The following is a 13,442-nucleotide window of genomic DNA, read 5'->3' as shown; positions in this document are numbered from 1 at the left end:
GTGCTGCTCTGCACGCCTGGTCAGACAAGGTGTGAGAGCGGCACCCGCTAGCAAAACAGGATGGCAGCAACGGTACTGTAATGAATGGTACCGCTGCTACCATCCTCCCCATTCCCATTGAGTCCTATGGGGGCTCAAATGGGAATGGGGATGTACCGGGTCCCGCGAAAGGGAATTACCGGGCCCTCCAAGGTCGAAATGGCCCGGTAATTCCCTATTCCTGGGACCCGTTATCCGGTACCCGGTACCCGGTTGGGGGGTAGCCATGCCGCTAAAAGCGGCATGGCTACCTCCAAACTCGTAATGAGGCCCATTGTCTTCTTGTCAACAAAATCATAAGGTTAGCAGATGTGGCTCCATTGAGGCAAGTACCTCATTAGGACCCTGACGGTGATGGTATGAACGGTGCCGGTAAGGCACCGGCACCGTTCATAGCGCCCGCCACATTATGAGTTCTGCTTACGGATTCCTGACAGCCCGCCAGGTCTTACCTGGCGGGCTGTGTGGCACCCGCGAGCGGAACTCGTGATTGCACCGGCACCGTTCAACCATGCTCCCCACCCCCCTATGGGGCAGAATGGGGAACGGGAGACCGGCATTACCGCCACCCGCGAATGGACAATTACCAGCCCATTCAACTCATAATGGGCCAGTTATTGCCCAATCGCGGGTGGCGGGGCCGGTTGCAAGCATTGCGGTAGCTGTGACTGCCATACAGGCATGGCTACCACCATTCTCGTAATGTCAAAATGTGTTGTCATTAAGGGTGGGCTGTAGAAAGATTTAGTGGTGATTATTCTTGCCATACCTTGCCCAGCAGATCACCCAACAACAACAGTGGATGCTCTATTTGACTTTGGAAACATCAATTCATGTATTTGTTATATCCAAGCAAAACTCTCTTTCTACAGCTTGTTTAGCTGGTTAGGCTGCATTACATGATGTTAGGCTAGGAAATGCATTGGGCCTCATTACGACCTTGGCGTTAACCATGGCGCTATTAGCGCCATGGTTGACGCCGGTAAATTACCAACTCCGCCATGGTGAATGGCGGAATTACCGCCCCATTCCAAGGTTGGCGGGGCGGTAATTCCCCATTCACCATTGGCCCTTCCCCATTCCCATTTTTGCCCCCATAGGGCTCAATGGGAATGGGGAAGGCGCTAATTACGGCACTGTAAATTACAGTGCCGTAATTAGCTCCTAGGTCCCTTTGCGGGTTGGTTTTTTAATGCCTGCTAAAAGCAGGCGTTAAAGTGCAACCCGCAAGGGGACCTCGTAATCAGGTGTTACGGGTTTAACGGCACCGACACCTTTTACGGCGCCGTTAACCCCTTAACACCTGGGTTGTATTGTCCGCGTATGCTGTTCACACCACGGGCCTCATTACAAGGTAGGAGGTAGCCATGGTGCTGCCAGCACCATGGCTACCCCCCTTACCGCATTCCGGGTCCGGGTTCCCATAATAGGGACTTACCGGGTCATTCCAACCTTGGAGGACCCGGTAGGTCCCCATTCCGGGAACCATTCCCCATTCCCATTCGAGCCCCCATAGGGCTCAATGGGAATGTGGATGGAGCTAATAACGGTACCGCAATTTGCAGTACCGTTATTATCTCTGAAGTCCCTTAACAGGTCCCTTCCATACAGGCGTTAAGGAAGGGACCCGCTAAAGGACCTCGGAATAGGGTGGTAAGGGATTACCGGCACCGGTGTCCTTACCGGTGCCGGTAATCCCTTACCACCTACCTCGTAATGAGGCACGTATTCAGGACCCACAAAGAGGTTCAAACCGGAGTGACATTTTAGGCTTGCATGCGATTGTGCTACACTGCTGCGGCTGCACGCGCAACACGAGCTAGAGGCTGCCGAAGCCAATTAGACACCACATCAAAACCACAACATTACTCCTCATCCCGATGAAATCTGTATTTAGTTGCGTCCCAGGCTGCACGAGTGACATTGCCGGACGTATAAAGCCTGTGACCGTTATGACGTCACACGCAGTGGCTAGAGAATCCTCCAATAAGCGTGCGTGACTTCAAAACTGACAACAGGCAGTAAAAGAAGTCACAAAGTGTGCATGAGTGTCCCAGTTCACTTATAAATACAAATATTAACTCCTGTTAGTGTGCTACAGAAATTCTAGTCCAGCTCATCATTTCTTTGTTTGTTCTTGCATGGGTGGGTTGGTGTGCAGAGGCATCTCAGGTAGTGGCTAGAACAGGGGTCTGCCACCTGCGGCTCGCCAGATGCTTTGGAGTATGACTCCCATTGTCAATCCCTACTCACCATATGCTGGCTAGGGTTGGTAGGAGAGGAGCCGGTAACGCAGGTGCTTCCCAGCCTGGGCATACCCCGCGAAAGCCAAACTCTTACAATGTTAATACCCTTTCAGTGTCACTGCCCGAAAATCTCAGCGGCACCCCCTGGGAAATTCATAAATTGGCTCCCATGGCCCAAAATATGTAGGGAGCCAAAGGTGGCAGACACATGCGCTAGGGGCGGGGGTGGGGGGGCGCATGCTCACCTGGAAGGGGAGGTTCTTGCGAGTGAAGTGGAAGCAAGAAAAACCATTCTGGTTTGGTTGGTGGGGACCTCTAGGTGTGTTGTCCATACAGTGGGAAATGTACACCGAGGTGGGGCATATATATGCTGAGAAGGGGCATACACACCGGGGAGGGGCATACGCCCCGGGGAGGGGCATGAATACTAGGGAGAGACAGATACACTGAGGAGATATACAAACAGAGGACGTGTCTATGTGTGCACTTAAGAGGGACGCAGGCTTGAACATGGACATATACACAAACGAAGGAGTGGTACGTGTTCACGGCTCAGTGACATATAGGGACATGCAAACAGAGGAAGAACGTGTAGACTGAGGAGCGGCAGGTAAGCAAGAAGGGACATGCGCAGTGAATACGGACAAATAAACTGACAAAAGCGGTATAAACTATGGTGGGTGAAATCACTCAGGATGCACACTGAGCATGCGTGTTTTCACTACTACTTCCTATCCCTTTCTTCCCTTCACCTGCCATGCTTTGGGATGGCCAGAGGGCTGTGAAAGTGCTATATAGCAACCAACATACTTTATTATAATGTTGCCTCCTTACTTCTGCTACTCCATCGGGCTCGGAAAATCCCCACCACCTCCGATTATCACCGCCAGCACTTTCAGGATTCCTGTGGACAGTGATGTAAAGCTATATATAGGAGCACTGACATACCAAAACACCCAACCAGGCACTACAAACACAATGGTGGCTTGGTGCTAGCCTCTCACAAGCTTGTCCCTGGCAGATTGTTTGCCTGCCAAGGTGCAAGTGGCTGGCCTTATGTAAAATTGGAGTGCAGGTGTCCAGAATCACTGAGTACCTGCCTCTCGCAGAGTGGCACCAGTATGCACTGATGGAAATTGTAGAATACCTGCCAAGAAGTACCATTAATCGCGCTTGCAAATGAAATTGCACCTAGGTCCATCCGCTCCACTCCCCACCGTCCCGGAGACCGGGTGATCTGCTCCCCACTGTTTCCGTCCCTGGTTGCTTGTAGCTCCCAGGCAGCCATGTTGCCTTGCGCCCCCCTCCCCCGTTGTAAGCTCTCTTCTCTTTTCTATCTCTGCTTCCCTCGCTGTGGCCTTGCCCCTATGATTTGTAAAGCACTCTATTTTATACTGTTGTATGCCTCTGGAAAGTGCTCTGTTGCTTCTCGAAGCTATTTCTGCGCTCAATAAATACCCTAAAAATAATAACATAATAATAAAAGATAATGAGGGTCTGACCATACCTTCCCATGCCGACCCCTGGCCTCATGTGGGATGCAGGTTAGAGGCACTTACTGAAGGAATTGAGTTTGGGGAGTATTCTTGTGGTGGGAATTGTTGTTCTCCAGTTTGGGTGCCTGGAAGGAAACCCTTGCTGGATCTGGGTTGGTAAGTGCTTGGATATGTGTTCGTGGATTTATGCTTCCTGAGGCAAAGTGTCATTTTGACCCTCCCAGGCCCAACCTTGTGATGGGGCAAGTCTTAGGGCCATACTGGCATCCCTGTTGCCCTTTTGTCGGTGGTACCTTAGGCATCTGCCTAAAATAGCTTTCATTTAGCACTGGTCCTGCATCCAAGCTCCTGCTCAGTCCAGCAACGTGTGCCTCCAACCTGCTGCACCTGCACTGGTAGACAGGCACCAAGATGCAGAGAGCTGGGCAGAGAATGCTCAGACTAGGAAAGGCTTCGTACCACCCCGTACCAACAAGGAATTACTGGAGAGAGGTATCCAAAGAGAAGATTGAAGAAAATCAAGAAAGCCACAACTATGCTCCACAGAATCCCTTTGCATCATTCCCAGCTATGATCATATTACACATACCACTCCATCCCATGATTTCCAACTCACACATCCTCAGCCTCCCCCTAACATTTAAGTGTGCAGATGAGTATGCTTCCCTTATTTCGTAGTTTGCCTTTTTCCATTGCCATGCAACCTCGTCAAACTCCTACAGCCCTTATTCCTGAAAGGAAAAGTGGGAGTCTTTTAATCACCCTCCTGGGATCACATATTCTTTCAAGATTACGTCCCCTCACACATCTTTAGCTCCTTTCTGCTAAATAGCAGTAGCTCTGTTTAGCATGTGCTAAATCATTGCCAATTGGCATTTATACAAAAGAAGACCAGTCAAAGGTGTGCTGGAACGTGGCCGGCTTGCCACAGAATTTGGTGGTCTGGACTTCATGTCCTTTGTCTCTATGATCTTATCATATTGCAGGAAACCTGGTCCTTTGAAACGTGGGCACTATCGGGCTACTTACATGTTTTCAAAAGTGCAGAAAAAGATGGTCTTGCTAGATGGAAAAAAGCTAAGAGTTATCAATATTTATGCATGCTATAAAAATGTTGCAGAATTTGTATCTCTCTTATCCACTGTAGAGGGGGAGGCTAGTGTTCATTTAGAGGATCAACATGAAGTTATCATTTGCGGGGACATGAATGACAAAATGGGTCCCTGTGGAGGGATTGACAAAGCTCAGGGTGAAAGACTTGCTGAACAAAAGATCCCAATCCTGAGCCAAGATTGCTGCTAAAGGAAGGAGGCTGGGAAACCTTTGTACAGACCTGGACTTAGGGCTTCATTACACGGTAGGCGGTAAGGGTTTACCGGTACCGGTGTTTTACCGGTACCGGTAAATCCTTACCGCCTTACTTACTGCTTTTTGCAGGCGTTAAAAACCAACCCGCAAAGGGACCCAGGGAGCTAATTACGGCACCGCAATTTGCGGTGCCGTAATTAGCACCTTCCCCATTCCCATTATGCCCTATGGGGCAAAAATGGGAATGGGGGAAGGGGGGAATTACTGCCCCACCAACCTTGGAATAGGGCGGTAATTCCCCTTTCCACCAAGGCGGTGCCGGTATTTTACCGGCATGGACCAAACACGATTGCTTCAGTCTCGACTTTTGAGCCCACCTAAGTAGCAAGAGGGACATGTTCTGTAATAGACTATATTTGTCTTCATATTGACGCGTGGGCATCGTATGGTGACTTTGAAATCTGCCCCTGGGTGGAAAGCAACAATAATGCTCTTTGTTTATCAAAATACCCTGCGATAATAGTGATAGAGATGGGCTCATGGAGGTAGGGGCAGAGGATGACGGGACAAACAAAGTAAGAATCAGGTGGGGCCCCAGACTGGAGGAGTCCACATCAGAGTGGTTTGAACAGAATACAGCAAACAGGGGTTTGTATGAAATTCCGAATACCTATGGGTAGAGTCCGAGTCCATCCTACCTCCTGGCGTGAATTTTGGTGAATTATACAAGCAACTGACAGCTTCTTTGCTCTTTTACATGACCAAAGCTAAGAGAGCCAATGATAACAAGAGGCCCTACAAATCTGAAAATCTGGGTTGGTTCGCAAAGAATGCACAGATTTGAAGGGTCTATTGCAATCTAGGGTCAGGCAGGGTAGTGGGAGGGCAGAGGTCTGCAAAATTAGGAAAACCTATAAAACCCTCATTGCCAATCAAACTAAACATCGCAAAGGGAGAGTTGGTTAACCACTTTTCTCAGACCTTCCGGGGAATGGGGAGGGGACAAGATGCCTCCAAATTGATCAATGGGGCCAAGTTCCATCTGACACGTCTGATGCCCAGAACAGAGGTTTCCTTCCGTATCCACTGGAATGGGAACCCCCATAGCTTCTCGACCACCTGGCATGCAGTAAAGCTCCAGGTCCTAATATTATTCCCTCTCAAGGTTGTAAGTTCTTACAAGACATGTGGGTTCAGATCTTGAGCGTTGTCTTTCCCCTTTTTGCTAGCAGTGGGATTTATCCTCCAATCTGGTCTAACTCAACCATTATCCCACTGTATAAGAAGGGTCCCACAAATGAGGTCAAGTCTTATCGTCCAATCAGTCTGATTCACATGGACTGTATAATCTTCTCTTATATAATTCTTCAGGAAATGAATAGGTGGATTGGTGATAATTGAATCCTGGAAAAGTGCGAGGAGGGGGGTGGACTGGGCGAGGTGGGGCTGGTGCCCTGTAGAACCCAGAGGGAACCAGGCAGCCAGTGACTGTGGCAGATGGGGTTTTAACAGGGGACCAATAGAATTGTGAGGTGTGAACAGTGTGGAAACAAAAAAAAAAAATACTTTGCATCATTTCTCACGAGACCTAAAAGGTTGGCACCAACTTAACCATCTCTCCCTTTTGACTGTTCAACCGGCAGTTAGTGTTAAGACTTCTTGTTGGAAACATGTTACCCTTCTTGTTCCTTTCTCATGGTATGTCTACATGACTTCATGGGGCGTGCTTCTTGGCCTCTTGCTCTGAGACGATGTGCACAACTAAATTGTGTATGCAATAAATGTGTATGTGTGTGTGTGTCTGTATATCTCTTTACATGTTTAATTTTGGTGCTGAACTGCCCTTGTGGGCGGGACAAAGACTGATATGCAAATGGATATTTATCCTTTGAGAAAAATACAGTGAGCAAAAAGTGATGGCTGCGGACTGTCAAAATGGGAAAAAATGACAGAACAGGTTATCATGCTATATTCTTTCTAGAGAGGGGAGCCTGCAACCTTTTTTGTATTTTTTATACGAACTTGGGGTTGGTCACCCTAAGTTACCTGGGGGACACAGACGTGGACTCCATGCTCACTGTGCTCAGAGAGGCACAGCTCTAACTCACTGATGAGGCCCAACAAGGCTGAAACACGTGCCTGGGGTTGTTGTTGGTACTCTTATTCAAATAAGGTTTGCCTGGCATTTCGGTGCTGGACTGCCCTTGTAGGCAGGACAAAGACTGATATGCAAATGATGTTCATTCTTTGTGAAAATTACAGTGAGCAAAAAGCAATGGCTGTAGACTCTCAAAGTGGGAGACAACCACAGAACAGGCTATCATGCCATGTTCTTTCTAGAAAGGTGCGCCTGCTACCTTTTTGTATTTTTGTAAGGAACTTGGGTTTGGTCACCCTAAGTTACCTGATGGAACCCAGGTGTGGACTCCTTGCTCACTGTGCTCGGAGAGGCACAGCTCCACCTCACTGTTGAGGCCCAACAAGGCTGAAACACGTGGCTGGGGTTGCTGTTGATACTCTTGTTCAGAGAAGATTTGCCTGGCATTTCAGTGCTGGAATGCCCTTGTGTGCAGGACAGAGACTGATATGCAAATGATATTCAACCTTTGTGAAAATTACAGTGAGCAAAAAGCGATGGCTGCGGGCACTCAAAGTGGGAAAAAGCACAGAACAGGTGATCATGCCATGTACTTTCTAGAGAGGGGCGCTTGCTACCTTTTTTGTATTTTTGCAAGGAACTTGGGGTGGTCACCCTAAGTTACCTGGGGGAATCCAGACTCAGGCCGCTTACTCACTGTGCTCTGAGAGGCACAGCTCCACCTCACTGATGAAGCCCAACAAGGCTGAAACAGTTGTCTGGGGTTGCCGTTGGTACTCTTGTTCAAAGGCGGTTTGCATGGCATTTAGGTGCTGGACTGCCCTTGTGGGCAGGACAAAGACTGATATGCAAATGTATATTCCTCCTTTGTGAAAAGTACAGTGAGCAAAAAGCGATGTCTGCGGGCACTCAAAGTGGGAAAAACCACAGAACAGGTTATCATGCCATGTTCTTTCTAGAAAGCGGTGCATGCTACCTTTTTTGAATTTTTGCAAGGAACTTGGGTTGGTCACCCTAAGTTACCTGGGGGAACCCAGACATGGACACTTTGCTCACTGTGCTCAGAGAGGCACAGTGCCATCTCACTGATGAGGCCCAACAAGGAAGAAACACATGTCTGGGGTTGCTGTTGGTACTCTTGTTCAAAGAAGGTTTGCCTGGCATTTCGGTGCTGGACTGCCCTGGTGGGTGGGACAAAGACTGATATGCACATGGATATTTATCCTTTGTGAACAGTACAGTGAGCAAAAAGCGATGGCGAAGGACTCTCAATATGGGAAAAACCACAGAACAGGTTATCATGCCATGTTCTTTCTAGAAAGCGGTGCATGCTACCTTTTTTGAATTTTTGCAAGGAACTTGGGTTGGTCACCCTAAGTTACCTGGGGGAGCCCAGACATGGACCCCTTGCTCACTGTGCTCAGAGAGGCACAGTGCCATCTCACTGATGAGGCCCAACAAGGCTGAAACACGTGTCTGGGATTGCTGTTGGTACTCTTGTTCAAAGAAGGTTTGCCTGGCATTTCGGTGCTGGATTGCCCTTGTGGGGGGGACAAAGACTGATATGCAAATGGTTATTCATTATTTGCAAAAATTACAGTGAGCAAAAAGTGATGGCTGCAGAGTCTCAAATTGGGAGACAACCACAGAACAGGTTATCATGCCATGTTCTTTCTAGAGAGGGGCCCATGTTACCTTTTTGTATTTTTGCAAGGAACTTGGGGTTGGTCACCCTTAGTTACCTCAGGGAACACAGACATGGACTTCTTGCTCACTTTGCTCATAGATGCACAGTTCCACCTCACTGATGAGGCCCAAAAAGGCTTATACACAGGTCTGGGATTGCTGTTCGTACTCTTGTTCAAAGGAAGTTTGCCTGGCATTTCGGTGGTGGACTGCCCTTGTGGGCAGGACAAAGACTGATATGCAAATGCATGTTCCTCCTTTGTGAAAAGAACAGTGAGCAAAAAGCGATGGCTGCGGGCACTCAAAGTGGGAAAAACCACAGAACAGGTTATCATGCCATGTTCTTTCTAGAAAGCGGTGCATGCTACCTTTTTTGAATTTTTGCAAGGAACTTGGGTTGGTCACCCTAAGTTACCTGGGGGAACCCAGACATGGACACTTTGCTCACTGTGCTCAGAGAGGCAAAGGGACATCTCACTGATCAGGCCCAACAAGGAAGAAACACATGTCTGGAGTTGCTGTTGGTACTCTTGTTCAAAGAAGGTTGGCCTGGCATTTCGGTGCTGGACTGCCCTGGTGGGTGGGACAAAGACTGATATGCACATGGATATTTATCCTTTGTGAACAGTACAGTGAGCAAAAAGTGATGGCGAAGGACTCTCAATATGGGAAAAACCACAGAACAGGTTATCATGCCATGTTCTTTCTAGAAAGCGGTGCATGCTACCTTTTTTGAATTTTTGCAAGGAACTTGGGTTGGTCACCCTAAGTTACCTGGGGGAACCCAGACATGGACACTTTGCTCACTGTGCTCAGAGAGGCACAGTGACATCTCACTGATGAGGCCCAACAAGGAAGAAACACATGTCTGGAGTTGCTGTTGGTACTCTTGTTCAAAGAAGGTTTGCCTGGCATTTCGGTGCTGGACTGCCCTGGTGGGTGGGACAAAGACTGATATGCACATGGATATTCCTTCTTTGTGAAAAGTACAGTGAGCAAAAAGTGATGGTGGCAGACTCTCAAAATGGGAAAAACCACAGAACAGGTTATCATGCCATGTTCTTTCTAGAGAGGGGTGTCTGCTACCATGTTTGTATTTTTTCAAGGAACTTGGGGTTGGTGACCCTAAGTTACAATTGGGAACCCCTGATGTGGACACCTTGCTCACTGTGCTCAGAGAGGCACAGTGCCATCTCACTGATGAGGCCCAAGAAGGCAGAAACATGTGCCTGGGGTTGCTGTTCGTATTCTTATTCAAAGGAGGTTTGCCTGTCATTTTGGAGCTGGACTGCCCTGGTGGGTGGGACAAAGACTGATATGCACATGTATATTCCTCCATTGTGAAAAGTACAGTGAGCAAAAAGCGATGGCGAAGGACTCTCAATATGGGAAAAACCACAGAACAGGTTATCATGCTATGTTCTTTCGAGAGAGGGGCGCCTGCTACCATGTTTGTATTTTTTCAAGGAACTTGGGGTTGGTCACCCTAAATTACAATGGGGAACCCAGACGTGGACACCTGGCTCACTGTGCTCAGAGAGGCACAGTGCCATCTCACTGATGAGGCCCAACAAGGCTGAAACACATGTCTGGGATTGCTGTTGGTACTCTTGTTCAAAGAAGGTTAGCCTGGCATTTCGGTGCTGGACTGCCCTTGTGGGGGGGACAAAGACTGATATGCAAATGGTTATTCATTATTTGCAAAAATTACAGTGAGCAAAAAGTGATGGCTGCGGACTCTCAAATTGGGAGACAACCACAGAACAGGTTATCATGCCATGTTCTTTCTAGAGAGGGGCCCATGCTACCTTTTTGTATTTTTGCAAGGAACTTGGGGTTGGTCACCCTTAGTTACCTGAGGGAACACAGACATGGACTTCTTGCTCACTGTGCTCATAGAGGCACAGTTCCACCTCACGGATGAGGCCCAAAAAGGCTTATACACAGGTCTGGGATTGCTGTTTGTACTCTTGTTCAAAGGAGGTTTGCCTGGCATTTCGGTGGTGGACTGCCCTTGTGGGCAGGACAAAGACTGATATGCAAATGCATATTCCTCCTTTGTGAAAAGAACAGTGAGCAAAAAGCGATGGGGGCGGGCACTCAAAGTGGGAAAAACCACAGAACAGGTTATCATGCCATGTTCTTTCTAGAGAGGGGCGCCTGCTACCTTTTTTGAATTTTTGCAAGGAACTTGGGTTGGTCACCCTAAATTACCTGGGGGAGCCCAGACATGGACCCCTTCCTCACTGTGCTCAGAGAGGCACAGTTACATCTCACTTATGAGGACCAACAAGGATGAAACACATGTCTGGGGTTGCTGTTGGTACTCTTGTTCAAAGAAGGTTTGCCTGTCATTTTTGAGCTGGACTGCCCTTGTCGACAGGACAAAGATTGATATGCACATGTATATTCCTCCATTGTGAAAAGTACAGTGAGCAAAAAGCGATGGCGAAGGACTCTCAATATGGGAAAAACCATAGAACAGGTTATCATGCTATGTTCTTTCGAGAGAGGGGCGCCTGCTACCATGTTTGTATTTTTTCAAGGAACTTGGGGTTGGTCACCCTAAGTTACAATTGGGAACCCCGACGTGGACACCTTGCTCACTGTACTCAGAGAGGCACAGTGCCATCTCACTGATGAGGCCCAACAAGGCTGAAACACATGTCTGGGGTTGCTGTTGGTACTCTTGTTCAAAGAAGGTTTGCCTGGCATTTCGGTGCTGGACTGCAATGGTGGGTGGGACAAAGACTGATATGCACATGGATATTTATCCTTTGAGAAAAGTACAGTGAGCAAAAAGCGATGGCGACGGGCTCTCAAATGGGAAAAACCACAGAACAGGTTATAATGCCATGTTCTTTCTAGAGAGGGGCGTCTGCTACCATGTTTGTATTTTTTCAAGGAACTTGGGGTTGGTCACCCTAAGCTACAATTGGGATCCCCCGATGTGGACTCCTTGCTCACTGTGCTCAGAGAGGCACAGTGCCATCTCACTGATGAGGCCCAACAAGGCAGAAACACGTGTCTGGGGATGCTGTTCGTATTCTTGTTCAAAGGAGGTTTGCCTGTCATTTTGGAGCTGGACTGCCCTTGTGGACAGGACAAAGATTGATATGCACATGTATATTCCTCCATTGTGAAAAGTACAGTGAGCAAAAAGCGATGGCGGCAGGCTCTCAGATGGGAAAAACCACAGAACAGGTAATCATGCCATGTTCTTTCTAGAGAGGGGCGCCTGCTACCATGTTTGTATTTTTTCAAGGAACTTGGGGTTGGTCACCCTAAGTTACAATTGGGAACCCAGACGTGGACACCTGGCTCGCTGTGCTCAGAGAGGAACAGAGCCATCTCACTGATGAGGCCCAACTAGGCTGAAACACGTGTCTGGGATTGCTGTTGGTACTCTTGTTCAAAGAAGGTTTGCCTGGCATTTCGGTGCTGGACTGCCCTTGTGGGGGGGACAAAGACTGATATGCAAATGGTTATTCATTATTTGCAAAAATTACAGTGAGCAAAAAGTGATGGCTGCGGACTCTCAAATTGGGAGACAACCACAGAACAGGTTATCATGCCATTTTCTTTCTAGAGAGGGACCCATGCTACCTTTTTGTATTTTTGCAAGGAACTTGGGGTTGGTCACCCTTAGTTACCTGAGGGAACACAGACATGGACTTCTTGCTCACTGTGCTCATAGAGGCACAGTTCCACCTCACTGATGAGGCCCAAAAAGGCTTATACACAGGTCTGGGATTGCTGTTCGTACTCTTGTTCAAAGGAGGTTTGCCTGGCATTTCGGTGGTGGACTGCCCTTGTGGGTGGGACAAAGACTGATATGCACATGGATATTCCTTCTTTGTGAAAAGTACAGTGAGCAAAAAGTGATGGTGGCAGACTCTCAAAATGGGAAAAACCACAGAACAGGTTATCATGCCATGTTCTTTCTAGAAAGCGGTGCATGCTACCTTTTTTGAATTTTTGCAAGGAACTTGGGTTGGTCACCCTAAGTTACCTGGGGGAGCCCAGACATGGACCCCTTGCTCACTGTGCTCAGAGAGTCACAGTGCCATCTCACTGATGAGGCCCAACAAGGCTGAAACACGTGTCTGGGATTGCTGTTGGTACTCTTGTTCAAAGAAGGTTTGCCTGGCATTTCGGTGCTGGACTGCCCTTGTGGGGGGACAAAGACTGATAAGCAAATGGTTATTCATTATTTGCAAAAATTACAGTGAGCAAAAAGTGATGGCTGCAGAGTCTCAAATTGGGAGACAACCACAGAACAGGTTATCATGCCATGTTCTTTCTAGAGAGGGGCCCATGCTACCTTTTTGTATTTTTGCAAGGAACTTGGGGTTGGTCACCCTAAGTTACCTCAGGGAACACAGACATGGACTTCTTACTCACTGTGCTCATAGATGCACAGTTCCACCTCACTGATGAGGCCCAAAAAGGCTTATACACAGGTCTGGGATTGCTGTTCGTACTCTTGTTCAAAGGAAGTTTGCCTGGCATTTCGGTGGTGGACTGCCCTTGTGGGCAGGACAAAGACTGATATGCAAATGCATGTTC

This window comes from Ambystoma mexicanum, chromosome 2q (assembly GCF_040938575.1).
Source record: "Ambystoma mexicanum isolate Mex_15411 chromosome 2q, UKY_AmexF1_1, whole genome shotgun sequence".
NCBI classification, from domain to species: domain Eukaryota; kingdom Metazoa; phylum Chordata; class Amphibia; order Caudata; family Ambystomatidae; genus Ambystoma; species Ambystoma mexicanum.
Note: the sequence above shows the minus strand (reverse complement) of the source record.